General features: G+C 57.8%; 12 non-coding genes across 12 annotated transcripts; 8 read left to right on the top strand and 4 right to left on the bottom strand.

Moving 5' to 3' along the window:
• The first annotated feature begins 414 nt into the window (after positions 1-414).
• Trnag-ucc (transfer RNA glycine (anticodon UCC)) lies at positions 415-486 on the top strand. Its single transcript has one exon. It is a non-coding gene; the product is annotated as a tRNA-Gly (tRNA).
• Positions 487-950: 464 nt separating this feature from the next.
• Trnae-cuc (transfer RNA glutamic acid (anticodon CUC)) lies at positions 951-1,022 on the top strand. Its single transcript has one exon. It is a non-coding gene; the product is annotated as a tRNA-Glu (tRNA).
• Positions 1,023-9,488: 8,466 nt separating this feature from the next.
• Positions 9,489-9,559, bottom strand: Trnag-gcc (transfer RNA glycine (anticodon GCC)). Its single transcript has one exon. It is a non-coding gene; the product is annotated as a tRNA-Gly (tRNA).
• Positions 9,560-10,320: 761 nt separating this feature from the next.
• Positions 10,321-10,403, bottom strand: Trnal-cag (transfer RNA leucine (anticodon CAG)). Its single transcript has one exon. It is a non-coding gene; the product is annotated as a tRNA-Leu (tRNA).
• Positions 10,404-10,902: 499 nt separating this feature from the next.
• Trnad-guc (transfer RNA aspartic acid (anticodon GUC)) lies at positions 10,903-10,974 on the top strand. The gene has a single exon. It is a non-coding gene; the product is annotated as a tRNA-Asp (tRNA).
• A 671-nt stretch (positions 10,975-11,645) lies between these two features.
• Trnag-ucc (transfer RNA glycine (anticodon UCC)) lies at positions 11,646-11,717 on the top strand. Its single transcript has one exon. It is a non-coding gene; the product is annotated as a tRNA-Gly (tRNA).
• A 465-nt stretch (positions 11,718-12,182) lies between these two features.
• Trnae-cuc (transfer RNA glutamic acid (anticodon CUC)) lies at positions 12,183-12,254 on the top strand. Its single transcript has one exon. It is a non-coding gene; the product is annotated as a tRNA-Glu (tRNA).
• Positions 12,255-20,724: 8,470 nt separating this feature from the next.
• On the bottom strand, positions 20,725-20,795 carry Trnag-gcc (transfer RNA glycine (anticodon GCC)). Its single transcript has one exon. It is a non-coding gene; the product is annotated as a tRNA-Gly (tRNA).
• Positions 20,796-21,558: 763 nt separating this feature from the next.
• Positions 21,559-21,641, bottom strand: Trnal-cag (transfer RNA leucine (anticodon CAG)). Its single transcript has one exon. It is a non-coding gene; the product is annotated as a tRNA-Leu (tRNA).
• Positions 21,642-22,130: 489 nt separating this feature from the next.
• Positions 22,131-22,202, top strand: Trnad-guc (transfer RNA aspartic acid (anticodon GUC)). The gene has a single exon. It is a non-coding gene; the product is annotated as a tRNA-Asp (tRNA).
• Positions 22,203-22,873: 671 nt separating this feature from the next.
• On the top strand, positions 22,874-22,945 carry Trnag-ucc (transfer RNA glycine (anticodon UCC)). The gene has a single exon. It is a non-coding gene; the product is annotated as a tRNA-Gly (tRNA).
• Positions 22,946-23,409: 464 nt separating this feature from the next.
• Positions 23,410-23,481, top strand: Trnae-cuc (transfer RNA glutamic acid (anticodon CUC)). The gene has a single exon. It is a non-coding gene; the product is annotated as a tRNA-Glu (tRNA).
• The last annotated feature ends 2,972 nt before the right edge of the window (positions 23,482-26,453 follow it).

Here is a 26,453-nt window from a genome sequence, read left to right as displayed (position 1 = left end):
GCAGAGGTCCGTGCCAGGCGGGTCCGGGTGGTGAGCTGCCGGCTCGCAGCGGTCCCGGGTGCTCCCTGGTCCCTGTGGCCCTCGTGACCCTCGTGGCGTCACCTGGCCCGGCCTGGCGCGCAGGGTGACTGCGGTCAGGAGGCGAGAGCGCCGCACTCGCCAGGCAGGCTGTGTGCGTGCGGGAGGCGCGCGTGGGACGGCGCGCGGCGGCCGAACCCGGTTGGGGTTGGGGTTGGGGTTGGGGTTGGCGCTGGCCTTGGCCTTGGCCTTGGGCTTGAGGCCCCGTCGTGGGGCGGGCGGGCGCGGGGAGTCAGTTGTCAGGCGGGCGATCGCGACGGCGCCTGTGTCCGGTGTCCGGTGTCCGCCGTCTGCTGGCAGTCCCCGGCGTCGTGTGCGTGGCTCCCCGGCGGTAGGGCGTTGGTGGTATAGTGGTGAGCATAGCTGCCTTCCAAGCAGTTGACCCGGGTTCGATTCCCGGCCAACGCAAGCCGTGCCCCTTTTGCCAAGGTCCAGGGCCCAGAGTGGCCAGTCTGGCACCTCCCTCTCTCTCTCTCTCTCTCTCTCTCTCTCTCTCCCCGCTTGTCGCGGAGACCGCGCGACCTACCTAGCTACCTCCCGCCCTCCCTCCTGCCCCAAAGAAGGAGGCGCTAGACGTTTTGAGGCTGTGGCGAGCGAGCGGGAGGAGAACTGCGTCTAATCCGGGAGGGAGGTGGCTCCCACCCTGCCGGCGAAGCGGCAGAGGCCACCGGGCGCCGGACGCCGCACGCCGGGCATGGCAGGGACGGACGCAGGCGGCGAGCGAGCGCCGAACGGCAGCCGCGTAATGCCGGGCGACGGTGTGTAGCAGGCGGGCCGGGCGGCCGCTAGTCTGGCTGTGGCACTGGCTGCGAGGCTGGCTGTGCGTCTGTGTCCGGGAGGCGAGAGTCGGGACCGTCGGGTGCGGGCGACGCTCCCTGGTGGTCTAGTGGTTAGGATTCGGCGCTCTCACCGCCGCGGCCCGGGTTCGATTCCCGGTCAGGGAAGCACTCTACTCTCTTGTTCCTCTCTGCACCATAACCTCCCTCCTCTCTCTTGCCAACCTCCTTGGCCTCGCCGCCTCTCCCTCCCTTTTGCCCAAGAGCGCGTGAGGCCGCTTGCCCCTGTTGCTCTGACACACACACACACACACACACACACACACACACGGTCATCCCCAAGATGAGCCTCCTCTCTGCTCACTCCAACCTTTTCCTAGCTTCCCACACCCGCCCACCCACACCGACTCTGCACCTGTCCAGCTCAGCCTAGCCGCCCGCATCCCATCCAGCCCAGCTCACACACCGCCACCATCACGCGGCCGCACACGCTTCCGAGCCACTCACGGAGCCCACCGAGTCTCCACCTGACTCCCACGCCTGCGCTTAGGTCTGGAAGAAACCCTCTAGCTGGAGGGCCCCACCTGTCCAAGCTTCCCTACCTGTCCCACCTGCCTCATCTGGATCACCTGTATCACAAGCTCCCTGTGACCTCTGCCCTGCTCTTCACAACTCAACCGCCACTTCCAATAAGTGTAGCGGTTTTTTTTTCCATTATACTTTTGTGTGTGTTTGGGGGGGGGTTATGTGTTTGCGTGCGTGTGTGCGTGCGTGCGTGCGTGCGTGCGTGCGTGTGTGTGTGTGTGCGCGCGCGCCTCTTACTAAACTCCAGGTGACCTGGTGATTGTTTGTGGTGGTTGTTTTGGTATTGGATGGTGATGGAGAGGGTGTTCCGGGTGTGGTGTGGATGCTGTGGGGAGGGTTTAGTGCGGGGCAGATGGCCGGATCCCAGCCCAAAGCACATGGTGTGGTTCCTTTAGGCGGCGCCGTGGCTGAGGGGGCACGGACAGCGAACGACCCGAGTCGAGGCCCGGTTTCCTAGAAAGCCCCCAGAGCGGCTGGGGAGAGCTGAGGCCAAGCCTGGCATTTGCAACCCCACGGTTTCTGCAGGTCTTTGTCCGGTGGGGGTGGGGGGATGCGGGCGCCGGCCTGAGTCGCGAAAGCGGAGCGGAACTTTTGAGCCCCTGCACCGCTTGCCTTCACTGCCGGGTCTCGGGTCTCGTCGATCCTGACCGTGCCAGCGGGTCCTGGGCACAGAGGCTGACCTTGAGCGGTAAACGCTGGCATAGTGGGAGACGCCCGCAGATCGTTGGGGAGCACACACGTTGCCTTTCCCCCACCCGACTGTACTTCTTCCCTGGTCCCGAAGCCCTCTCGATCCCGGGAACCGGGAGACAGGGCAGTTCCCGTGTTGGGAGCGGTCTCGGATGGGCTGGAGCGGTTGGCATGCAATGGGAGCCAGTCCAGCGGTCCCAAGTCCGTACCTGAGTCGGGGAGTGTGGATGAGGGAAAGGCTTGCTGTAGACAGTAAAGAGAGGGGGGCTGGAGGGGTGTGGGAGGGGGGATGGCGAGGTGGGAGGGGGAGGGGTGAGAGGGAGGGAGGGAGGGAGGGAAGGAGACAGAGACGGGGGTTGGGTGGGATAAAGGTCAGGAGGGCAGACCAGTCAGTACTGTAACGCCACGAGTTTATTTTTCACCGGGCTTATATACCTTAACCAAAAGGGGGAACACAGTATCATGTACATGGAACAAACAGACTTTTCTTCCTCACTCATTCTAAGGGTTCAGTCACCACACCTTAGTTCCAACTTCTTGTTCCCTAGCCTTGAGGTCAGGAGTAGCCACACCTCAGATTCAGTTCTGTTGCTATTTAGTCTTAAGACGGCCAAAGCATCCTTCTGTAGCCACACCTTTGACCTTTAGGTCCCGTGACTTGCTGACAGCTTTGAACTCTCTGCCCTTGTGCCAAGATGGAGTGCAGCCATCTTTATGGGCACCCACGCTGCCTGCCAGCCGCATCTGTGGGGGTCCGCTAGGCCAGCCGGTGGTAGCAGCAGGTGTCCAAGAGCGGGGCCAACTGCAGGGATCCGAGTTTGGCGCGCTGTGCCAGTTGGGTTTTGTCAACTTGACACCTCTGGGGAGAGGGGATGTGAATTGAGAAACCGTCTCTACAGCGTTGTGTGTGCCTGCTGATAGTGAGTGATCGCTGCGGGGGACAGCACACAGGTGGCGCGGATGGAGGTGGGGTGGGGGTGGGAGAGTTGCGGCCAGGAGCGTGCCACCCCTGGGCAGGTGGCCCTGAGCTGTGGTGGGAGGGACAGCGGGCCCGCTGGCCAGTAGGGAGCACTCTCCCTCCGACAGCTACTGCAGCCAGCAGTCCCTGCCTCCCGGGTCCTCCCACCCGGGCTTCCCTCTGCTAGGGAGGGATTTAGGAGCCTTAAGGAGGACCAAACTGTTCTCCTCCCAAGTTGCTTGCGTCCCTGGTGTTGGATCACAACAAGAGAAACCCTAACTCGGACCGAAACGGGTGCCAGGAGTTGGGTGTTGCTGTGACAGACCCCACCCGGATGGATCGCGGTGCCCTCGGGAAGATTGCTGCCTGCAGAAGGCCTTTGAACTGTGGGCCCGCAAAGCAGGGGAACGCTGGGCTCCGCTCGGCTGCGCTCTGCTAGCAGCTGACTGCGCCCCTCCCCTCTCGGGGAGCTTGGAAGAGAATGTGAGAGGAAGGCAGGCGAAGGAGCCCCGGCTCTGGGCTCTGGCTCTGCCCTCTGAAGTTGCAAGAGGGCAGCTGGGAAAGTCCCCTAGAGACTGTGTTGGGGTCATTCGGTGTTGTGCACGGAGAATCTGTCGTTCCGCTGGGCTGAGGCTGAGGAACCACGCACCACGCGTGACTATTCTCTGGCAGAGCCATCAAGGAGAAACCTTGGCTCTTCAGGTACGATCATTGGTGGTGCTCGACCGGAGCCGAGAAGCCAGCGATGATTAGGAAGGAGAGAGCCGTCTCACTAGGTGAAACCCCCTGGGGGTGCTTCCTGAAGGAGAGGCTGAGCGTCACCACGCGGAGCCACGCAGCAGCGCGCACATTTTGGGAACGTGCACGAGTCAGCTATGTGGCGATGGCTTTGAAGGCGCGCAAGGACGGATCCTAGAGAGCAGCGGAGGCTTGGAGATAGGTGGTGGGTCTGGAGTCCCCGAAGAGCCCCCGAAGAGCGGCCGAGAGGAGACACGAGTGAAGGCGCAGCCTCGGGTGGGCGCAGCGGAAGGCACACTGCAACCGAAGGAGTGGGTCATGGGGAGCGGCCGAGGCTTGCTTGGCACGTCCGTCCACGTGGCAGGCTCAGACTCCCCGAAGGGAGCCCAGCGGGGGCCGTCACGGGCCAAGGAGAGGCTCCTGGAGATAGGACAACCACCAAGGGGAGTAGCAGCCTTAGAACGGAGCCCGTCTTGGCCTGGGGAGGCAAACTGCGTGTGCTTTGGATGGCAGGGCTGCGTGAGTGTGACGGCCCACGCTCACAAGATAGCTAGTGAACAGGAGATGACAGACACTGGGCTTTGAACAGTGTCGGACTTTGGTTTTGCTTTCCTGTGATCGCATCGGGCGCCCTTCCCCATTCTTCTTTGCTCTTTCCCAAGGTAAACAGTGTTGAAGAAAAAGATGTTAAAAAAAAAACAAACTTTTTTTTTTTTTTTTTTTTTTGGAAATTGGAATTTACAGAAGCCCATGGGTAGCACAGCGAAGGGACAAAGCAATCGACGAGGGACCTTTGAAAGAGACTCTGGTTGGTTTAAAGAGACTGAACGTTGAAGGTTCGAAATGTTCCAGAGTTCTGGCGGCATCTATGGATTTCTTTGCTGTGCGGTGCCATATTACTTGTAGATGCGTTCCCTTCGTTTACTCTGGAAAATATTTGTTACACGATGCAGAGATGTGCTGCTTTTGTTCTTTTGCTGCCTGTATCACCTGGCTGGTCTAATGAAGAGATGACCCGTCATTAGCCTGGCGGGAGAGGAGTTGGCGGGGCTGCCAGGCGGAGAGAAGAAATGGCAGAAGAAGAAAGGTGAGGAGTGAGAGAAGGAGAAGGGGAGGAGGACACCAGGGCCCAGCCACCTGACCGCATGACCGGCCGGCCGGCCAGTAAGAAGGAAAGGCATGTAGACAGAATGCTAAAAGGTAGAAGTCCAGTTTTGATTTCCGCTATTGAGAATTCCTTCTTCAGTTCTGTACCCCATTTTTAAAATAGGGCTATTTGGTGTTTTGTTGACTAGTTTCTTGAGTTCTTTGTATATTTTGGAGATCAGCCCTTTGTCGGATATAGGATTGGTGAAAATCTTTTTCCCAGTCTGTGGGCTGCCGTTTGGTCTTGTGGACTGTGTCCTTTGCCTTACAGAAGCTTCTAAGTTTGAAGAAGTCCCATTTATTCATTGTGTCTCTCGGTGATTGTGCCCCTGGAGTTATGTTCAGGAAGCGGTCTCCTGTACCAATTTGTTCAAGGGTAGCTCCTACTTTCTCTTCTAAGAGGTTCATTGTGGCTGGATTGATGTTGAGGACTTTGATCCATTTGCACTTGAGTTTTGTGCATGGTGACAGACATGGGTCTATCTGCAGTCTTCTACACACCCTCATCCAGTTGTGCCAGCACCATTTGTTGAAGATGCTGTCCTTGCCCCATTGTATAATTTTAGCTGTTTTGTCGAAAATCAGGTGTTCATAGGTGTGTGGGTTCATATCAGGGTTTTCAATTCCATTCCATTGGTCTACCTGTCTATATTTATGCCAATACCAGGCTGTTTTCAGAACTACAGCTCTGTAGTAGAGCTTAGCGTCGGGAATGAAGTTCTTTTATTGGTTAGGGTTGTTTTGGCTATCCTGGGGTCTTTTGTGTTTTCCATATAAAGTTGATTATTATCCTTTCAAGGTCAGTGAAGAATTGTGCTGGGATTTTAATGGCGATTGCATTGAACCTGTAGATTGCTTTTGGCAAGATTGCCATTTTTACTATGTTTATCCTACCTATCCAAGAGCATGGGAGATCTTTCCATTTTCTGGTATCTTCTTTAATGTCTTTCTTTAGAGCCACAAAGTTCTTATTATATGGGTCTTTTACTTGTTTGGTAAGCGTTACACCAGGATACTTTATGTTGCTTGTGGCTATTGTAAAGGGTGATGTTTCTCTGATTTCTCTCTCTCTGTCTCTTTGTCGTCTGAAAAAGGTAGGGCTACTGATTTTTTTTTCTTTTTTAGGTTATCTTGTATCCTGCAAGTTTGCTGAAGGTGTTTATCAGCTGTAGGAGTTCCCTGGTAGAGCTTATTGGGTCGCTTATGTAAACCATCATATCATCTGCAAATAGAGACAGTTTGACTTCTCTCTTTCCAATTTGGATCCCCTTGATCTCCTTTTGTTGTCTTATAGCATTAGCTAGAACTTCTAGTGCCATATTGAAGAGATATGGAGAGAGAGGGCAGCCTTGTCCTGTTCCTGATTTTAGAGGAATTGGCTTAAGTTTCTCTCCATTCAGTTTGATGTTGGCAGTTGGTTGGCTGTATATTGCTCTTATTATGTTTACGTATGTTCCTGTTATCCCTGACCTCTCCAAGACCTTTATCATGAAAGGGTGTTGAATTTTGTCGAAGGCTTTTTCAGCATCTAGGGAGATAACCATGTGGTTTTTCTTTTTCAGTTTGTTTATACGGTGGAAATCAAAAAGGCTGAAAGACACTTAAGAAAGTGCTCCACGTCCTTAGCTATCAGGGAAACGCAAATCAAAACAACTTTGAGATACCATCTTACTCCTGCCAGAATGGCTAAAATCAGAAACACCAATGATGACCCGTGTTGGAGAGGATGTGGAGAAATGGGAACACTCCTCCAATGCTGGCGGGAGTGCAAACGCATACAGCCATTTTGGAGATCAGTATGGCGGTTCCTCGGGAAAATGGGAATTAGTTTACCACAGGACCCGGCAATCCCCCTCTTAGGCATATACCCAAAGGACCCACATCCATGCAACAAAGACATCTGTTCAACTATGTTCATAGCAGCACTATTTGTAATAGCAAGAACCTGGAAGCAACCTAGATGCCCCTCAATTGAAGAATGGATAATGAAGATGTGGCACATCTACACAATGGAATACTACTCTGCAGAAAAAAAAAAAATGATGGTATCTTGAAATTCGCAGGCAAGTGGATGGCACTTGAAGAAACCATCCTGAATGAGGTAACCCAGTCACAAAAAGAGGAACATAGTATGTACCCACTCATATATGGATTTTAGACCTAGATCAGAGGATCGCCAGCCTATAATTCACACCACCAGAGGAACTGGGATACAAGGTGTATTCTAAGAGATTCATATAAAGTCCCTCACAGAACCGGGAAGGGACCCCCCAGAGCACAGGCGAAGTGGGGGTGGGGCAGCGAATGGAGAGAGAAGTAGGAGAAAGGGAGGGGAGGAGGAGAGGAAAACACCAGGAAGATTGAGCCCGGTTAGGAATAGAAGACAGGAGAGAGAGAGAGAGAGAGAGAGAGAGAGAGAGAGAGAGAGAGACATAAAAGAGGGAGCCAATATTGGTTTGAAGAGAAAATTGAACACAAAGAAAAGTCTAGAGAACTACAAGACTGTCGCCAACTAACAATCTGAGCTTCCGTGGAAAGGCTACCATAAATGCCCTTCCCGGAGAGTGAGATCAACAACTAACTTCTCCATGGGGGCCCTCGACTAATGCCTGTTGGAAACAGGAGCAAACGCCCATATATAAACCCTGAGTCCAAGTAGAACCCAGATGCAGATGGAGAGGACAAGACCAGGCGGCAGAAACACATAGAGACAGCTTACCTGAACAAGGAGGAGCTAACTGGCCACCAGACTGATAGCTGGGAAGCCAGCATGGGACTGACTCAGGCACCCCTGAATATGGGTCTCAGACAGAAGGACTGAGCAGTCTAAGGGACCTCAGACAGTGGAGCCAGGATGTATCCCTGGTGCACAAAAGGACCTTGCTAGCACATCCCCCATGGAGGGATAACGGCCTTAACCTAGAGACAGGAGAGAAGCCCTAGTCCCTACTTCACATGACCTGTCAGATCTAACGTGACCCCAACTGATTGGCATTCCCCTACATATGAAATTGGGGTGGGGGATGGGAGGGAAGAGGAGGGGAGGGGGTGATTAGGGTGCAAGGGAGGGAGGGAGGGAGGCAGGGGGAATTGGGATCGACATGTAAAATAATAAATTAATTTAAAAAAATGCTTTGACTCCAAAATTTAAGTTCAAGGACAAGGTACTGGGGAAAAGGATTTCTATTTTTGTCCTCACAGAAAATGAAAAGCTGTGGATTCCTTCCAGACTAATGTGGTTTGATCAAGCCAGACCGCCTGAAACAGAGCACCCGGTGATCCTACATTCAAAACAGCTGGACAAAGCAGTCTTACAGACTACAGCCAGGATTTCTGCATATTCTTAGGATCCCCCATGACAGCGCCTCTTACCAGCAGGAAGTAGTTGTGGAAAGAACAGCTGGCCCAAATTCCCAAATACCAAATATTGTGTACAAATGTTTGTTTTCATTTAAATGGACTTGGTTATATAAAATAAATAATAATAATAATAATAATAATAATAATAATAATAATAAAGGTAGAAGTCCAGAGGCAAGACGGTAGACGGGATAATTTAAGTTCAGGAAAGCTGGCCTGAAATAAGCCAAGCTAAGGCCGGGCAGTTATAAGTAAGAATAAGCCTTCTTGTATTTATTCGGGAGCAGGGTGGAGTGACCCCAAGAGTAAAACTATTAAAGAAAACAGAAAAGAAAAAAAGCAACTACAGTTGTATATGTTTCATATGGTGATATTGAGACTAAAACGAGCTCTTGGGGATGAACCAAGAGAGGAGAGGTTATAGCTCAACAAGCCACCTGTTTGCGTGCTGAGAGACCTGGAGGAAACGCCACCTGCCGATTCTCAAAGGGAGGTGGGATGCTCTCAGGGGTCTACCAAGTTGTCCAGGGTGATGCGATAGGGGAAAGGAGGCACCCTCGTCCCCACCAGGGTGTTCCTTCGCCAAGGAAGCACAAAAAAGTCTGGGGCTAGGGACAAGTCTAAGAGATGTCCAGCAAGTCTCCATTCTGAGAGAGAAAGAGACACACACAGGGAGAGATAGAGAGACAGAGACACAGTCAAAGAGACAGAGAGGGACAGGGAGAGACAGAGAGACAGACAGAGACAGAGACAGAAAGAGAGAGAGAGAGAGAGAGAGAGAGAGAGATTCTGCCAGGTTGCCTGGGGACAGACAGCAGTGTGCGGTGTGAGGGGCGACTAGAGGTGTGGGGTGTTGGTGGTGTCGTGTGCACGATAAAAGAAACATGGAGACTCTTCGATGCGAGCGAGCCAGTGTGTGCTGGAGCGTGAGAAAGCGTGTGAAACCCACTGAAGTGGACTGGAGAGTGTTGCTGTAGCAGAGCTATGCAGTGGTTGGCTGGACAAGCTCAGGAGAGGCGATTAGGCTGGTGGCCAGGCGCTGGATCACTGGAGTGGAGCTGGCAGCGGCGCTGGCGCTAGCGCTAGCGCTGGCCAGGAGGCTCCTGGACCCAGACAGACCACGTGAGCGAGCCTCGGGACCAAAAGGGACTGGACTCTGCATGGGCCGGGAATCGAACCCGGGCCTCCCGCGTGGCAGGCGAGAATTCTACCACTGAACCACCCATGCCATGGCCAACGTGCTCCCCTGACGCCTGTCACAGCCTGTGCTCGCCCTCAGTCCCACCTCCAGCTAGCTCCCCTTTCCCTGGCACCTGACAGGTACCTGCTGGGCCCCGCGGGGCTCCGTGCACCCGGCAGGGGAGCGCCAGGGCCACGGACAGCAGAGTCCCAGTCCCCCCCCCCCCGTGCCCACACGGAGGCTGGGCCAGTCTGCGGGGGGAGCGCGCCTCTCCCGGACGCCTAGGCCACGAGTCCAGGCCGCCCCTACGGGCGAGCCGGCGGCCGGGCGGCTGTGCGTGCGCCCAGCGTCTGCCAGGAGTGCGCAGGGAATGGCCGCCCGCGCAGAGGAGAAGCCTCGACGCTCACTGCGCGACAGCACGGGCGCCGTGGGCGCCTCCCGCAGGAGTCGGTGGGAACGCAATGGGCAAGCGAGAGATGGTGGGCGCGAGGGCTGGGCGAACCGGTCCCGGCGTCGGGCCGGGGTGGACGAGGTGCTCTTTTCCCCGGAAGGCGCTGGCAGCGGGCGGGCGGGCGGGCTGCTCGGGGCGGCCCGCCTCCTGCCTGCACCCTCCCGCGCGCGCCAGCCGCTCCCCTCCAGCAGTAGCTGGTGGGTGCGGAGAGGAGGGCGCTCCTGCGGGCACAGGTGTGACGCGTCAGGGATGGGCTGCTATGCGGGAGTGACTTGGAGTGGCGGCGCTGGACAGACAGGTTCTGGAAGGAGGCGGGAGACGCGGTCTCACGGGCTGCGGGTGTCCAAAAAGGTGAAGCTGTCAGGAGTGGGATTCGAACCCACGCCTCCAGGGGAGACTGCGACCTGAACGCAGCGCCTTAGACCGCTCGGCCATCCTGACGGCGGGTGTGGGCGCGAGGCCGCTCGCCTGGCTGGCACCCGGAGCGCCCGCGCGCGCGCGCGCGCGCGCACACACACACACACACGCGCGAGCCCAGCCCACCGGGCGCGACGGGGCACCCGGGCTCGTGTGCGGATCTGGGCGCTCAAGCCGCGGGCCTCGCCCCGACGTCGAGACGCTCGTAGGCGCCCAAGCCGCTCGGGGTCCCGGACCGGCTCCCCGCACCTGCGCCCCACCCGACGCGGGGCCGGCCGTGTGTGGCGCGCTCGGGCTGTCCTGCTGAGCCCGGCTCCGCAGCGGGGCGGGGCGGGGCGGGATCGGGACCTGGCGACGCGGCGGTCGCAGCGGGCTGAGCGTCCGGGTCCTCCTGTGGCGAGCGGCGTTCTGGCCGCGAGACGGTGGCTTTGGGGTTGGGTGCGGAGGTCGGCGTTGGATCGGACGGAGGCCGCCAGAGGGACCGGCGTCGGCGTCCCGTTAGTCGTGGTCGTGGCCGTCGTCGTCCTCGTTAGTATAGTGGTGAGTATCCCCGCCTGTCACGCGGGAGACCGGGGTTCGATTCCCCGACGGGGAGACACGGCATCCTTTTTGAGCCAGATGGGCGGCCCCGGGGACGCTGGCCCCCGACCCCAACTCGGGCGCGACGGGATCCAAGAGCCGGGCTCCGGCCGCCCGCTGCCAGGCATGCCCACCCGCCACCGGGCCCTCGGGTCCCTCGCCGGTCACCTGGCCCGGCGCTCTGCCTGTAGCCTGGGCACGCGCCGCCCTCGCGACGAAGCGGCGGCGGCGTGCGACTCGCGCGGCCGGAGCGCGGAGCGCGGAGCGCGGAGCGCAGAGGTCCGTGCCAGGCGGGTCCGGGTGGTGAGCTGCCGGCTCGCAGCGGTCCCGGGTGCTCCCTGGTCCCTGTGGCCCTCGTGACCCTCGTGGCGTCACCTGGCCCGGCCTGGCGCGCAGGGTGACTGCGGTCAGGAGGCGAGAGCGCCGCACTCGCCAGGCAGGCTGTGTGCGTGCGGGAGGCGCGCGTGGGACGGCGCGCGGCGGCCGAACCCGGTTGGGGTTGGGGTTGGGGTTGGGGTTGGCGCTGGCCTTGGCCTTGGCCTTGGGCTTGAGGCCCCGTCGTGGGGCGGGCGGGCGCGGGGAGTCAGTTGTCAGGCGGGCGATCGCGACGGCGCCTGTGTCCGGTGTCCGGTGTCCGCCGTCTGCTGGCAGTCCCCGGCGTCGTGTGCGTGGCTCCCCGGCGGTAGGGCGTTGGTGGTATAGTGGTGAGCATAGCTGCCTTCCAAGCAGTTGACCCGGGTTCGATTCCCGGCCAACGCAAGCCGTGCCCCTTTTGCCAAGGTCCAGGGCCCAGAGTGGCCAGTCTGGCACCTCCCTCTCTCTCTCTCTCTCTCTCTCTCTCTCTCTCCCCCGCTTGTCGCGGAGACCGCGCGACCTACCTAGCTACCTCCCGCCCTCCCTCCTGCCCCAAAGAAGGAGGCGCTAGACGTTTTGAGGCTGTGGCGAGCGAGCGGGAGGAGAACTGCGTCTAATCCGGGAGGGAGGTGGCTCCCACCCTGCCGGCGAAGCGGCAGAGGCCACCGGGCGCCGGACGCCGCACGCCGGGCATGGCAGGGACGGACGCAGGCGGCGAGCGAGCGCCGAACGGCAGCCGCGTAATGCCGGGCGACGGTGTGTAGCAGGCGGGCCGGGCGGCCGCTAGTCTGGCTGTGGCACTGGCTGCGAGGCTGGCTGTGCGTCTGTGTCCGGGAGGCGAGAGTCGGGACCGTCGGGTGCGGGCGACGCTCCCTGGTGGTCTAGTGGTTAGGATTCGGCGCTCTCACCGCCGCGGCCCGGGTTCGATTCCCGGTCAGGGAAGCACTCTACTCTCTTGTTCCTCTCTGCACCATAACCTCCCTCCTCTCTCTTGCCAACCTCCTTGGCCTCGCCGCCTCTCCCTCCCTTTTGCCCAAGAGCGCGTGAGGCCGCTTGCCCCTGTTGCTCTGACACACACACACACACACACACACACACACACACGGTCATCCCCAAGATGAGCCTCCTCTCTGCTCACTCCAACCTTTTCCTAGCTTCCCACACCCGCCCACCCACACCGACTCTGCACCTGTCCAGCTCAGCCTAGCCGCCCGCATCCCATCCAGCCCAGCTCACACACCGCCACCATCACGCGGCCGCACACGCTTCCGAGCCACTCACGGAGCCCACCGAGTCTCCACCTGACTCCCACGCCTGCGCTTAGGTCTGGAAGAAACCCTCTAGCTGGAGGGCCCCACCTGTCCAAGCTTCCCTACCTGTCCCACCTGCCTCATCTGGATCACCTGTATCACAAGCTCCCTGTGACCTCTGCCCTGCTCTTCACAACTCAACCGCCACTTCCAATAAGTGTAGCGGTTTTTTTTTCCATTATACTTTTGTGTGTGTTTGGGGGGGGGGTTATGTGTTTGCGTGCGTGTGTGCGTGCGTGCGTGCGTGCGTGCGTGTGTGTGTGTGTGTGTGCGCGCGCGCCTCTTACTAAACTCCAGGTGACCTGGTGATTGTTTGTGGTGGTTGTTTTGGTATTGGATGGTGATGGAGAGGGTGTTCCGGGTGTGGTGTGGATGCTGTGGGGAGGGTTTAGTGCGGGGCAGATGGCCGGATCCCAGCCCAAAGCACATGGTGTGGTTCCTTTAGGCGGCGCCGTGGCTGAGGGGGCACGGACAGCGAACGACCCGAGTCGAGGCCCGGTTTCCTAGAAAGCCCCCAGAGCGGCTGGGGAGAGCTGAGGCCAAGCCTGGCATTTGCAACCCCACGGTTTCTGCAGGTCTTTGTCCGGTGGGGGTGGGGGGATGCGGGCGCCGGCCTGAGTCGCGAAAGCGGAGCGGAACTTTTGAGCCCCTGCACCGCTTGCCTTCACTGCCGGGTCTCGGGTCTCGTCGATCCTGACCGTGCCAGCGGGTCCTGGGCACAGAGGCTGACCTTGAGCGGTAAACGCTGGCATAGTGGGAGACGCCCGCAGATCGTTGGGGAGCACACACGTTGCCTTTCCCCCACCCGACTGTACTTCTTCCCTGGTCCCGAAGCCCTCTCGATCCCGGGAACCGGGAGACAGGGCAGTTCCCGTGTTGGGAGCGGTCTCGGATGGGCTGGAGCGGTTGGCATGCAATGGGAGCCAGTCCAGCGGTCCCAAGTCCGTACCTGAGTCGGGGAGTGTGGATGAGGGAAAGGCTTGCTGTAGACAGTAAAGAGAGGGGGGCTGGAGGGGTGTGGGAGGGGGATGGCGAGGTGGGAGGGGGAGGGGTGAGAGGGAGGGAGGGAGGGAGGGAAGGAGACAGAGACGGGGGTTGGGTGGGATAAAGGTCAGGAGGGCAGACCAGTCAGTACTGTAACGCCACGAGTTTATTTTTCACCGGGCTTATATACCTTAACCAAAAGGGGGAACACAGTATCATGTACATGGAACAAACAGACTTTTCTTCCTCACTCATTCTAAGGGTTCAGTCACCACACCTTAGTTCCAACTTCTTGTTCCCTAGCCTTGAGGTCAGGAGTAGCCACACCTCAGATTCAGTTCTGTTGCTATTTAGTCTTAAGACGGCCAAAGCATCCTTCTGTAGCCACACCTTTGACCTTTAGGTCCCGTGACTTGCTGACAGCTTTGAACTCTCTGCCCTTGTGCCAAGATGGAGTGCAGCCATCTTTATGGGCACCCACGCTGCCTGCCAGCCGCATCTGTGGGGGTCCGCTAGGCCAGCCGGTGGTAGCAGCAGGTGTCCAAGAGCGGGGCCAACTGCAGGGATCCGAGTTTGGCGCGCTGTGCCAGTTGGGTTTTGTCAACTTGACACCTCTGGGGAGAGGGGATGTGAATTGAGAAACCGTCTCTACAGCGTTGTGTGTGCCTGCTGATAGTGAGTGATCGCTGCGGGGGACAGCACACAGGTGGCGCGGATGGAGGTGGGGTGGGGGTGGGAGAGTTGCGGCCAGGAGCGTGCCACCCCTGGGCAGGTGGCCCTGAGCTGTGGTGGGAGGGACAGCGGGCCCGCTGGCCAGTAGGGAGCACTCTCCCTCCGACAGCTACTGCAGCCAGCAGTCCCTGCCTCCCGGGTCCTCCCACCCGGGCTTCCCTCTGCTAGGGAGGGATTTAGGAGCCTTAAGGAGGACCAAACTGTTCTCCTCCCAAGTTGCTTGCGTCCCTGGTGTTGGATCACAACAAGAGAAACCCTAACTCGGACCGAAACGGGTGCCAGGAGTTGGGTGTTGCTGTGACAGACCCCACCCGGATGGATCGCGGTGCCCTCGGGAAGATTGCTGCCTGCAGAAGGCCTTTGAACTGTGGGCCCGCAAAGCAGGGGAACGCTGGGCTCCGCTCGGCTGCGCTCTGCTAGCAGCTGACTGCGCCCCTCCCCTCTCGGGGAGCTTGGAAGAGAATGTGAGAGGAAGGCAGGCGAAGGAGCCCCGGCTCTGGGCTCTGGCTCTGCCCTCTGAAGTTGCAAGAGGGCAGCTGGGAAAGTCCCCTAGAGACTGTGTTGGGGTCATTCGGTGTTGTGCACGGAGAATCTGTCGTTCCGCTGGGCTGAGGCTGAGGAACCACGCACCACGCGTGACTATTCTCTGGCAGAGCCATCAAGGAGAAACCTTGGCTCTTCAGGTACGATCATTGGTGGTGCTCGACCGGAGCCGAGAAGCCAGCGATGATTAGGAAGGAGAGAGCCGTCTCACTAGGTGAAACCCCCTGGGGGTGCTTCCTGAAGGAGAGGCTGAGCGTCACCACGCGGAGCCACGCAGCAACGCGCACATTTTGGGAACGTGCACGAGTCAGCTATGTGGCGATGGCTTTGAAGGCGCGCAAGGACGGATCCTAGAGAGCAGCGGAGGCTTGGAGATAGGTGGTGGGTCTGGAGTCCCCGAAGAGCCCCCGAAGAGCGGCCGAGAGGAGACACGAGTGAAGGCGCAGCCTCGGGTGGGCGCAGCGGAAGGCACACTGCAACCGAAGGAGTGGGTCATGGGGAGCGGCCGAGGCTTGCTTGGCACGTCCGTCCACGTGGCAGGCTCAGACTCCCCGAAGGGAGCCCAGCGGGGGCCATCACGGGCCAAGGAGAGGCTCCTGGAGATAGGACAACCACCAAGGGGAGTAGCAGCCTTAGAACGGAGCCCGTCTTGGCCTGGGAGGCAAACTGCGTGTGCTTTGGATGGCAGGGCTGCGTGAGTGTGACGGCCCACGCTCACAAGATAGCTAGTGAACAGGAGATGACAGACACTGGGCTTTGAACAGTGTCGGACTTTGGTTTTGCTTTCCTGTGATCGCATCGGGCGCCCTTCCCCATTCTTCTTTGCTCTTTCCCAAGGTAAACAGTGTTGAAGAAAAAGATGTTAAAAAAAAAAACAAACTTTTTTTTTTTTTTGAAATTGGAATTTACAGAAGCCCATGGGTAGCACAGCGAAGGGACAAAGCAATCGACGAGGGACCTTTGAAAGAGACTCTGGTTGGTTTAAAGAGACTGAACGTTGAAGGTTCGAAATGTTCCAGAGTTCTGGCGGCATCTATGGATTTCTTTGCTGTGCGGTGCCATATTACTTGTAGATGCGTTCCCTTCGTTTACTCTGGAAAATATTTGTTACACGATGCAGAGATGTGCTGCTTTTGTTCTTTTGCTGCCTGTATCACCTGGCTGGTCTAATGAAGAGATGACCCGTCATTAGCCTGGCGGGAGAGGAGTTGGCGGGGCTGCCAGGCGGAGAGAAGAAATGGCAGAAGAAGAAAGGTGAGGAGTGAGAGAAGGAGAAGGGGAGGAGGACACCAGGGCCCAGCCACCTGACCGCATGACCGGCCGGCCGGCCAGTAAGAAGGAAAGGCATGTAGACAGAATGCTAAAAGGTAGAAGTCCAGTTTTGATTTCCGCTATTGAGAATTCCTTCTTCAGTTCTGTACCCCATTTTTAAAATAGGGCTATTTGGTGTTTTGTTGACTAGTTTCTTGAGTTCTTTGTATATTTTGGAGATCAGCCCTTTGTCGGATATAGGATTGGTGAAAATCTTTTTCCCAGTCTGTGGGCTGCCGTTTGGTCTTGTGGACTGTGTCCTTTGCCTTACAGAAGCTTCTAAGTTTGAAGAAGTCCCATTTATTCATTGTGTCTCTCGGTGATTGTGCCCCTGGAGTTATGTTCAGGAAGCGGTCTCCTGTACCAATTTGTTCAAGGGTAGCTCCTACTTTCTCTTCTAAGAGGTTCATTGTGGCTGGATTGATGTTGAGGACTTTGATCCATTTGCACTTGAGTTTTGTGCATGGTGACAGACATGGGTCTATCTGCAGTCTTCTACACACCCTCATCCAGTTGTGCCAGCACCATTTGTTGAAGATGCTGTCCTTGCCCCATTGTATAATTTTAGCTGTTTTGTCGAAAATCAGGTGTTCATAGGTGTGTGGGTTCATATCAGGGTTTTCAATTCCATTCCATTGGTCTACCTGTCTATATTTATGCCAATACCAGGCTGTTTTCAGAACTACAGCTCTGTAGTAGAGCTTAGCGTCGGGAATGAAGTTCTTTTATTGGTTAGGGTTGTTTTGGCTATCCTGGGGTCTTTTGTGTTTTCCATATAAAGTTGATTATTATCCTTTCAAGGTCAGTGAAGAATTGTGCTGGGATTTTAATGGCGATTGCATTGAACCTGTAGATTGCTTTTGGCAAGATTGCCATTTTTACTATGTTTATCCTACCTATCCAAGAGCATGGGAGATCTTTCCATTTTCTGGTATCTTCTTTAATGTCTTTCTTTAGAGCCACAAAGTTCTTATTATATGGGTCTTTTACTTGTTTGGTAAGCGTTACACCAGGATACTTTATGTTGCTTGTGGCTATTGTAAAGGGTGATGTTTCTCTGATTTCTCTCTCTCTGTCTCTTTGTCGTCTGAAAAAGGTAGGGCTACTGATTTTTTTTTTTTCTTTTTTAGGTTATCTTGTATCCTGCAAGTTTGCTGAAGGTGTTTATCAGCTGTAGGAGTTCCCTGGTAGAGCTTATTGGGTCGCTTATGTAAACCATCATATCATCTGCAAATAGAGACAGTTTGACTTCTCTCTTTCCAATTTGGATCCCCTTGATCTCCTTTTGTTGTCTTATAGCATTAGCTAGAACTTCTAGTGCCATATTGAAGAGATATGGAGAGAGAGGGCAGCCTTGTCCTGTTCCTGATTTTAGAGGAATTGGCTTAAGTTTCTCTCCATTCAGTTTGATGTTGGCAGTTGGTTGGCTGTATATTGCTCTTATTATGTTTACGTATGTTCCTGTTATCCCTGACCTCTCCAAGACCTTTATCATGAAAGGGTGTTGAATTTTGTCGAAGGCTTTTTCAGCATCTAGGGAGATAACCATGTGGTTTTTCTTTTTCAGTTTGTTTATACGGTGGAAATCAAAAAGGCTGAAAGACACTTAAGAAAGTGCTCCACGTCCTTAGCTATCAGGGAAACGCAAATCAAAACAACTTTGAGATACCATCTTACTCCTGCCAGAATGGCTAAAATCAGAAACACCAATGATGACCCGTGTTGGAGAGGATGTGGAGAAATGGGAACACTCCTCCAATGCTGGCGGGAGTGCAAACGCATACAGCCATTTTGGAGATCAGTATGGCGGTTCCTCGGGAAAATGGGAATTAGTTTACCACAGGACCCGGCAATCCCCCTCTTAGGCATATACCCAAAGGACCCACATCCATGCAACAAAGACATCTGTTCAACTATGTTCATAGCAGCACTATTTGTAATAGCAAGAACCTGGAAGCAACCTAGATGCCCCTCAATTGAAGAATGGATAATGAAGATGTGGCACATCTACACAATGGAATACTACTCTGCAGAAAAAAAAAATGATGGTATCTTGAAATTCGCAGGCAAGTGGATGGCACTTGAAGAAACCATCCTGAATGAGGTAACCCAGTCACAAAAAGAGGAACATAGTATGTACCCACTCATATATGGATTTTAGACCTAGATCAGAGGATCGCCAGCCTATAATTCACACCACCAGAGGAACTGGGATACAAGGTGTATTCTAAGAGATTCATATAAAGTCCCTCACAGAACCGGGAAGGGACCCCCCAGAGCACAGGCGAAGTGGGGGTGGGGCAGCGAATGGAGAGAGAAGTAGGAGAAAGGGAGGGGGAGGAGAGGAAAACACCAGGAAGATTGAGCCCGGTTAGGAATAGAAGACAGGAGAGAGAGAGAGAGAGAGAGAGAGAGAGAGAGAGAGAGAGAGAGCATAAAAGAGGGAGCCAATATTGGTTTGAAGAGAAAATTGAACACAAAGAAAAGTCTAGAGAACTACAAGACTGTCGCCAACTAACAATCTGAGCTTCCGTGGAAAGGCTACCATAAATGCCCTTCCCGGAGAGTGAGATCAACAACTAACTTCTCCATGGGGGCCCTCGACTAATGCCTGTTGGAAACAGGAGCAAACGCCCATATATAAACCCTGAGTCCAAGTAGAACCCAGATGCAGATGGAGAGGACAAGACCAGGCGGCAGAAACACATAGAGACAGCTTACCTGAACAAGGAGGAGCTAACTGGCCACCAGACTGATAGCTGGGAAGCCAGCATGGGACTGACTCAGGCACCCCTGAATATGGGTCTCAGACAGAAGGACTGAGCAGTCTAAGGGACCTCAGACAGTGGAGCCAGGATGTATCCCTGGTGCACAAAAGGACCTTGCTAGCACATCCCCCATGGAGGGATAACGGCCTTAACCTAGAGACAGGAGAGAAGCCCTAGTCCCTACTTCACATGACCTGTCAGATCTAACGTGACCCCAACTGATTGGCATTCCCCTACATATGAAATTGGGGTGGGGGATGGGAGGGAAGAGGAGGGGAGGGGGTGATTAGGGTGCAAGGGAGGGAGGGAGGGAGGCAGGGGGAATTGGGATCGACATGTAAAATAATAAATTAATTTAAAAAAATGCTTTGACTCCAAAATTTAAGTTCAAGGACAAGGTACTGGGGAAAAGGATTTCTATTTTTGTCCTCACAGAAAATGAAAAGCTGTGGATTCCTTCCAGACTAATGTGGTTTGATCAAGCCAGACCGCCTGAAACAGAGCACCCGGTGATCCTACATTCAAAACAGCTGGACAAAGCAGTCTTACAGACTACAGCCAGGATTTCTGCATATTCTTAGGATCCCCCATGACAGCGCCTCTTACCAGCAGGAAGTAGTTGTGGAAAGAACAGCTGGCCCAAATTCCCAAATACCAAATATTGTGTACAAATGTTTGTTTTCATTTAAATGGACTTGGTTATATAAAATAAATAATAATAATAATAATAATAATAATAATAATAATAATAATAAAGGTAGAAGTCCAGAGGCAAGACGGTAGACGGGATAATTTAAGTTCAGGAAAGCTGGCCTGAAATAAGCCAAGCTAAGGCCGGGCAGTTATAAGAGAATAAGCCTTCTTGTATTTATTCGGGAGCAGGGTGGAGTGACCCCAAGAGTAAAACTATTAAAGAAAACAGAAAAGAAAAAAAGCAACTACAGTTGTATATGTTTCATATGGTGATATTGAGACTAAAACGAGCTCTTGGGGATGAACCAAGAGAGGAGAGGTTATAGCTCAACAAGCCACCTGTTTGCGTGCTGAGAGACCTGGAGGAAACGCCACCTGCCGATTCTCAAAGGGAGGTGGGATGCTCTCAGGGGTCTACCAAGTTGTCCAGGGTGATGCGATAGGGGAAAGGAGGCACCCTCGTCCCCACCAGGGTGTTCCTTCGCCAAGGAAGCACAAAAAAGTCTGGGGCTAGGGACAAGTCTAAGAGATGTCCAGCAAGTCTCCATTCTGAGAGAGAAAGAGACACACACAGGGAGAGATAGAGAGACAGAGACACAGTCAAAGAGACAGAGAGGGACAGGGAGAGACAGAGAGACAGACAGAGACAGAGACAGAAAGAGAGAGAGAGAGAGAGAGAGAGAGAGAGAGAGAGAGAGAGATTCTGCCAGGTTGCCTGGGGACAGACAGCAGTGTGCGGTGTGAGGGGCGACTAGAGGTGTGGGGTGTTGGTGGTGTCGTGTGCACGATAAAAGAAACATGGAGACTCTTCGATGCGAGCGAGCCAGTGTGTGCTGGAGCGTGAGAAAGCGTGTGAAACCCACTGAAGTGGACTGGAGAGTGTTGCTGTAGCAGAGCTATGCAGTGGTTGGCTGGACAAGCTCAGGAGAGGCGATTAGGCTGGTGGCCAGGCGCTGGATCACTGGAGTGGAGCTGGCAGCGGCGCTGGCGCTAGCGCTAGCGCTGGCCAGGAGGCTCCTGGACCCAGACAGACCACGTGAGCGAGCCTCGGGACCAAAAGGGACTGGACTCTGCATGGGCCGGGAATCGAACCCGGGCCTCCCGCGTGGCAGGCGAGAATTCTACCACTGAACCACCCATGCCATGGCCAACGTGCTCCCCTGACGCCTGTCACAGCCTGTGCTCGCCCTCAGTCCCACCTCCAGCTAGCTCCCCTTTCCCTGGCACCTGACAGGTACCTGCTGGGCCCCGCGGGGCTCCGTGCACCCGGCAGGGGAGCGCCAGGGCCACGGACAGCAGAGTCCCAGTCCCCCCCCCCCCCCGTGCCCACACGGAGGCTGGGCCAGTCTGCGGGGGGAGCGCGCCTCTCCCGGACGCCTAGGCCACGAGTCCAGGCCGCCCCTACGGGCGAGCCGGCGGCCGGGCGGCTGTGCGTGCGCCCAGCGTCTGCCAGGAGTGCGCAGGGAATGGCCGCCCGCGCAGAGGAGAAGCCTCGACGCTCACTGCGCGACAGCACGGGCGCCGTGGGCGCCTCCCGCAGGAGTCGGTGGGAACGCAATGGGCAAGCGAGAGATGGTGGGCGCGAGGGCTGGGCGAACCGGTCCCGGCGTCGGGCCGGGGTGGACGAGGTGCTCTTTTCCCCGGAAGGCGCTGGCAGCGGGCGGGCGGGCGGGCTGCTCGGGGCGGCCCGCCTCCTGCCTGCACCCTCCCGCGCGCGCCAGCCGCTCCCCTCCAGCAGTAGCTGGTGGGTGCGGAGAGGAGGGCGCTCCTGCGGGCACAGGTGTGACGCGTCAGGGATGGGCTGCTATGCGGGAGTGACTTGGAGTGGCGGCGCTGGACAGACAGGTTCTGGAAGGAGGCGGGAGACGCGGTCTCACGGGCTGCGGGTGTCCAAAAAGGTGAAGCTGTCAGGAGTGGGATTCGAACCCACGCCTCCAGGGGAGACTGCGACCTGAACGCAGCGCCTTAGACCGCTCGGCCATCCTGACGGCGGGTGTGGGCGCGAGGCCGCTCGCCTGGCTGGCACCCGGAGCGCGCGCGCGCGCGCGCGCACACACACACACGCGCGAGCCCAGCCCACCGGGCGCGACGGGGCACCCGGGCTCGTGTGCGGATCTGGGCGCTCAAGCCGCGGGCCTCGCCCCGACGTCGAGACGCTCGTAGGCGCCCAAGCCGCTCGGGGTCCCGGACCGGCTCCCCGCACCTGCGCCCCACCCGACGCGGGGCCGGCCGTGTGTGGCGCGCTCGGGCTGTCCTGCTGAGCCCGGCTCCGCAGCGGGGCGGGGCGGGGCGGGATCGGGACCTGGCGACGCGGCGGTCGCAGCGGGCTGAGCGTCCGGGTCCTCCTGTGGCGAGCGGCGTTCTGGCCGCGAGACGGTGGCTTTGGGGTTGGGTGCGGAGGTCGGCGTTGGATCGGACGGAGGCCGCCAGAGGGACCGGCGTCGGCGTCCCGTTAGTCGTGGTCGTGGCCGTCGTCGTCCTCGTTAGTATAGTGGTGAGTATCCCCGCCTGTCACGCGGGAGACCGGGGTTCGATTCCCCGACGGGGAGACACGGCATCCTTTTTGAGCCAGATGGGCGGCCCCGGGGACGCTGGCCCCCGACCCCAACTCGGGCGCGACGGGATCCAAGAGCCGGGCTCCGGCCGCCCGCTGCCAGGCATGCCCACCCGCCACCGGGCCCTCGGGTCCCTCGCCGGTCACCTGGCCCGGCGCTCTGCCTGTAGCCTGGGCACGCGCCGCCCTCGCGACGAAGCGGCGGCGGCGTGCGACTCGCGCGGCCGGAGCGCGGAGCGCGGAGCGCGGAGCGCAGAGGTCCGTGCCAGGCGGGTCCGGGTGGTGAGCTGCCGGCTCGCAGCGGTCCCGGGTGCTCCCTGGTCCCTGTGGCCCTCGTGACCCTCGTGGCGTCACCTGGCCCGGCCTGGCGCGCAGGGTGACTGCGGTCAGGAGGCGAGAGCGCCGCACACGCCAGGCAGGCTGTGTGCGTGCGGGAGGCGCGCGTGGGACGGCGCGCGGCGGCCGAACCCGGTTGGGGTTGGGGTTGGGGTTGGGGTTGGCGCTGGCCTTGGCCTTGGCCTTGGGCTTGAGGCCCCGTCGTGGGGCGGGCGGGCGCGGGGAGTCAGTTGTCAGGCGGGCGATCGCGACGGCGCCTGTGTCCGGTGTCCGGTGTCCGCCGTCTGCTGGCAGTCCCCGGCGTCGTGTGCGTGGCTCCCCGGCGGTAGGGCGTTGGTGGTATAGTGGTGAGCATAGCTGCCTTCCAAGCAGTTGACCCGGGTTCGATTCCCGGCCAACGCAAGCCGTGCCCCTTTTGCCAAGGTCCAGGGCCCAGAGTGGCCAGTCTGGCACCTCCCTCTCTCTCTCTCTCTCTCTCTCTCTCTCTCTCCCCGCTTGTCGCGGAGACCGCGCGACCTACCTAGCTACCTCCCGCCCTCCCTCCTGCCCCAAAGAAGGAGGCGCTAGACGTTTTGAGGCTGTGGCGAGCGAGCGGGAGGAGAACTGCGTCTAATCCGGGAGGGAGGTGGCTCCCACCCTGCCGGCGAAGCGGCAGAGGCCACCGGGCGCCGGACGCCGCACGCCGGGCATGGCAGGGACGGACGCAGGCGGCGAGCGAGCGCCGAACGGCAGCCGCGTAATGCCGGGCGACGGTGTGTAGCAGGCGGGCCGGGCGGCCGCTAGTCTGGCTGTGGCACTGGCTGCGAGGCTGGCTGTGCGTCTGTGTCCGGGAGGCGAGAGTCGGGACCGTCGGGTGCGGGCGACGCTCCCTGGTGGTCTAGTGGTTAGGATTCGGCGCTCTCACCGCCGCGGCCCGGGTTCGATTCCCGGTCAGGGAAGCACTCTACTCTCTTGTTCCTCTCTGCACCATAACCTCCCTCCTCTCTCTTGCCAACCTCCTTGGCCTCGCCGCCTCTCCCTCCCTTTTGCCCAAGAGCGCGTGAGGCCGCTTGCCCCTGTTGCTCTGACACACACACACACACACACACACACACACACACACGGTCATCCCCAAGATGAGCCTCCTCTCTGCTCACTCCAACCTTTTCCTAGCTTCCCACACCCGCCCACCCACACCGACTCTGCACCTGTCCAGCTCAGCCTAGCCGCCCGCATCCCATCCAGCCCAGCTCACACACCGCCACCATCACGCGGCCGCACACGCTTCCGAGCCACTCACGGAGCCCACCGAGTCTCCACCTGACTCCCACGCCTGCGCTTAGGTCTGGAAGAAACCCTCTAGCTGGAGGGCCCCACCTGTCCAAGCTTCCCTACCTGTCCCACCTGCCTCATCTGGATCACCTGTATCACAAGCTCCCTGTGACCTCTGCCCTGCTCTTCACAACTCAACCGCCACTTCCAATAAGTGTAGCGGTTTTTTTTTCCATTATACTTTTGTGTGTGTTTGGGGGGGGGGGTTATGTGTTTGCGTGCGTGCGTGCGTGCGTGCGTGCGTGCGTGCGTGTGTGTGTGTGTGCGCGCGCGCCTCTTACTAAACTCCAGGTGACCTGGTGATTGTTTGTGGTGGTTGTTTTGGTATTGGATGGTGATGGAGAGGGTGTTCCGGGTGTGGTGTGGATGCTGTGGGGAGGGTTTAGTGCGGGGCAGATGGCCGGATCCCAGCCCAAAGCACATGGTGTGGTTCCTTTAGGCGGCGCCGTGGCTGAGGGGGCACGGACAGCGAACGACCTGAGTCGAGGCCCGGTTTCCTAGAAAGCCCCCAGAGCGGCTGGGGAGAGCTGAGGCCAAGCCTGGCATTTGCAACCCCACGGTTTCTGCAGGTCTTTGTCCGGTGGGGGGTGGGGGGATGCGGGCGCCGGCCTGAGTCGCGAAAGCGGAGCGGAACTTTTGAGCCCCTGCACCGCTTGCCTTCACTGCCGGGTCTCGGGTCTCGTCGATCCTGACCGTGCCAGCGGGTCCTGGGCACAGAGGCTGACCTTGAGCGGTAAACGCTGGCATAGTGGGAGACGCCCGCAGATCGTTGGGGAGCACACACGTTGCCTTTCCCCCACCCGACTGTACTTCTTCCCTGGTCCCGAAGCCCTCTCGATCCCGGGAACCGGGAGACAGGGCAGTTCCCGTGTTGGGAGCGGTCTCGGATGGGCTGGAGCGGTTGGCATGCAATGGGAGCCAGTCCAGCGGTCCCAAGTCCGTACCTGAGTCGGGGAGTGTGGATGAGGGAAAGGCTTGCTGTAGACAGTAAAGAGAGGGGGGCTGGAGGGGTGTGGGAGGGGGATGGCGAGGTGGGAGGGGGAGGGGTGAGAGGGAGGGAGGGAGGGAGGGAAGGAGACAGAGACGGGGGTTGGGTGGGATAAAGGTCAGGAGGGCAGACCAGTCAGTACTGTAACGCCACGAGTTTATTTTTCACCGGGCTTATATACCTTAACCAAAAGGGGGAACACAGTATCATGTACATGGAACAAACAGACTTTTCTTCCTCACTCATTCTAAGGGTTCAGTCACCACACCTTAGTTCCAACTTCTTGTTCCCTAGCCTTGAGGTCAGGAGTAGCCACACCTCAGATTCAGTTCTGTTGCTATTTAGTCTTAAGACGGCCAAAGCATCCTTCTGTAGCCACACCTTTGACCTTTAGGTCCCGTGACTTGCTGACAGCTTTGAACTCTCTGCCCTTGTGCCAAGATGGAGTGCAGCCATCTTTATGGGCACCCACGCTGCCTGCCAGCCGCATCTGTGGGGGTCCGCTAGGCCAGCCGGTGGTAGCAGCAGGTGTCCAAGAGCGGGGCCAACTGCAGGGATCCGAGTTTGGCGCGCTGTGCCAGTTGGGTTTTGTCAACTTGACACCTCTGGGGAGAGGGGATGTGAATTGAGAAACCGTCTCTACAGCGTTGTGTGTGCCTGCTGATAGTGAGTGATCGCTGCGGGGGACAGCACACAGGTGGCGCGGATGGAGGTGGGGTGGGGGTGGGAGAGTTGCGGCCAGGAGCGTGCCACCCCTGGGCAGGTGGCCCTGAGCTGTGGTGGGAGGGACAGCGGGCCCGCTGGCCAGTAGGGAGCACTCTCCCTCCGACAGCTACTGCAGCCAGCAGTCCCTGCCTCCCGGGTCCTCCCACCCGGGCTTCCCTCTGCTAGGGAGGGATTTAGGAGCCTTAAGGAGGACCAAACTGTTCTCCTCCCAAGTTGCTTGCGTCCCTGGTGTTGGATCACAACAAGAGAAACCCTAACTCGGACCGAAACGGGTGCCAGGAGTTGGGTGTTGCTGTGACAGACCCCACCCGGATGGATCGCGGTGCCCTCGGGAAGATTGCTGCCTGCAGAAGGCCTTTGAACTGTGGGCCCGCAAAGCAGGGGAACGCTGGGCTCCGCTCGGCTGCGCTCTGCTAGCAGCTGACTGCGCCCCTCCCCTCTCGGGGAGCTTGGAAGAGAATGTGAGAGGAAGGCAGGCGAAGGAGCCCCGGCTCTGGGCTCTGGCTCTGCCCTCTGAAGTTGCAAGAGGGCAGCTGGGAAAGTCCCCTAGAGACTGTGTTGGGGTCATTCGGTGTTGTGCACGGAGAATCTGTCGTTCCGCTGGGCTGAGGCTGAGGAACCACGCACCACGCGTGACTATTCTCTGGCAGAGCCATCAAGGAGAAACCTTGGCTCTTCAGGTACGATCATTGGTGGTGCTCGACCGGAGCCGAGAAGCCAGCGATGATTAGGAAGGAGAGAGCCGTCTCACTAGGTGAAACCCCCTGGGGGTGCTTCCTGAAGGAGAGGCTGAGCGTCACCACGCGGAGCCACGCAGCAGCGCGCACATTTTGGGAACGTGCACGAGTCAGCTATGTGGCGATGGCTTTGAAGGCGCGCAAGGAC

Source organism: Phodopus roborovskii, unplaced genomic scaffold (assembly GCF_943737965.1).
Source record: "Phodopus roborovskii unplaced genomic scaffold, PHOROB, whole genome shotgun sequence".
Classification (NCBI taxonomy): Eukaryota; Metazoa; Chordata; class Mammalia; order Rodentia; family Cricetidae; genus Phodopus; species Phodopus roborovskii.
The sequence above is the reverse complement of the archived record's forward strand: the minus strand, read 5'-3'. Positions and strand labels throughout refer to the sequence as shown.